Source organism: Austrofundulus limnaeus, unplaced genomic scaffold (assembly GCF_001266775.1).
Source record: "Austrofundulus limnaeus strain Quisiro unplaced genomic scaffold, Austrofundulus_limnaeus-1.0 Scaffold2145, whole genome shotgun sequence".
In the NCBI taxonomy this organism is placed as follows: domain Eukaryota; kingdom Metazoa; phylum Chordata; class Actinopteri; order Cyprinodontiformes; family Rivulidae; genus Austrofundulus; species Austrofundulus limnaeus.
In genome coordinates, this window is record NW_013954547.1 from 44,882 (window position 1) to 46,864 (window position 1,983).

The following is a 1,983-nucleotide window of genomic DNA, read 5'->3' on the forward strand; positions in this document are numbered from 1 at the left end:
AATAAGGTTGCAGGAGAAGAGGTGGGCTAATATAAATATACTTCTACCCACTTCTTTAGAGTGTATGAAAACTGTATATTTGTAATGTTTCTGTTAACTTTTATGTTCAATAACAATACAGTCAGTAATGATGTAATGTTAAATTAAAATGTTAATGTTGAACATTCTGGATTAACTGACGAAACAAGTTGTTTCAGCCACGGTCATCTTCAGGCTCCACCTGCTACAGTCTGTCAAACAGGTGTGACCTGTGTGTCATACAGGTGTGANAGTTGGTGTGCAATGAATCTAAAATATATGAAAGTTTAATGTTTATCAGTACATTACAGAAAATAATGAACTTTATCACAATATGCTTATTTTTTCAGAAGGACCTGAAGATACTAGGGTTTAAAAATACCTTTTTTTGGAAGTAGAAGTATCAACTCAAGCTTTTTACTCAAGTATAAAAGTACTGGATTTAAAACTACTGAAAGTCTAAAAGTCAAAGTAATGATCAGGCTGGGCCACAGGGTTCTGTAGGTCTGGTATCAGGTCCAATTCTCTAAATCAATTTGATTCTATTTAATTCAATCTGCTGTTAAATAGTGAAAACAGTTTAAATGTGTTGTAAATAATACATTATCACTATTTTTCTCTTCAACATAAACAAGTTTTAAGGACAAACTTTAAAGTGAACAGTTTAATTTTGAAGGAAAACTGTCCTAAGTTAAAGGTTTTAAAATCTAAAGGAAGTGCAGGTGACAGTTTAAAGTGCACGTGACATGACATTTTATAAACAAATATAAAGGGATGTTTGGAAAACAATAATTTACCACTGCTGACATGAACAGTTGTTGAGACATTTGCATGTGAAGTAACAGGAAGTGATGTCAGAGGGGAACATCTGCATGAAACAGAGCGGTGATAAAAAGGCCAAGGACCCAGACTGTAGAGAAGAATCTCGTCTTTAGATTATTTTGAGTTTCTATCAGAGATGAAGAAGAGTTCAAATAATAATGTTTCAATAAACAAAGACCAGAGTTTTCTTTGTTACCTTTGATGTCACTTCCTGTTTCACTTTGAGCCAAGTTCAAAACAAAATATGTCATTTATGAGACAAAAATGGGTTAAATCATGTTTTATTCAATGTTTCTTATATAAAAATGTGTTTTCTTTGACTTTTTTTTGTATTTGAACGACAGGCATGTCACGGACACTTTAAAGTAATTAATAGTTTTGTATTAGTATTTGTATTTAGTATTAGTTCTACCACAATGAATAAGAAGTGATGGAATAATAATAATAATAATAACTAGAACTGCAAAGCAGTTATGACCGGGGTCCAAGCCCTTTTATGCATGTCAGCCTTTGTCATGTTGTTTGTAGCATATTGTTGATCTTTTAGCTTCTTGGACAAATTTCTCTCCAACAAACGCAGTAAATAAATCAAATTTGAGAAAAAAAAAAAAATTAAACCTGATGAAACTGACAGGACTCAGCAGAATCTTCACCTCCATCTTTTATTGGTGTTTTCTTAAAAAACAAACAAACAAACAAACAAACAAACAAACATTTACAACAGAAAACACAGCTGGAAATAAATTACAACAACAAACATCTGCATCCAAACTATAAAACCACCAGAGGGACCAAATGTAACCGGACCACTCTGGTTCTGCTGGTCCGACCCAAACACTTCAGTCAGGACGGGTCAGGAGGTTCTGATGATGATGACGATGGTGATGATGATGATGGTGATGATGATGATGGTGATGATGATGATGATGATGGTGATGATGGTGATGATGATGATGGTGATGATGATGGTGATGATGGTGATGATGGTGATGATGATGGTGGTGATGATGATGATGATGGTGATGATGATGATGATGATGATGGTGATGATGATGATGGTGATGATGATGGTGATGGTGATGATGGTGATGATGATGATGGTGATGATGATGGTGATGATGGTGATGATGGTGATGATGATGA

General features: G+C 34.3%; 1 protein-coding gene across 2 annotated transcripts in view; it reads right to left on the bottom strand.

Moving 5' to 3' along the window:
- The window catches only part of kiaa0319 (KIAA0319 ortholog), a gene marked incomplete in the record, with an annotated part of 24,213 nt that extends 22,436 nt beyond the window's left edge, over positions 1-1,777 (bottom strand). For both annotated transcript variants that reach the window (XM_014034509.1, XM_014034508.1), the window contains 1 exon segment: positions 1,451-1,777.
- Between the last annotated feature and the right edge of the window lie 206 nt (positions 1,778-1,983).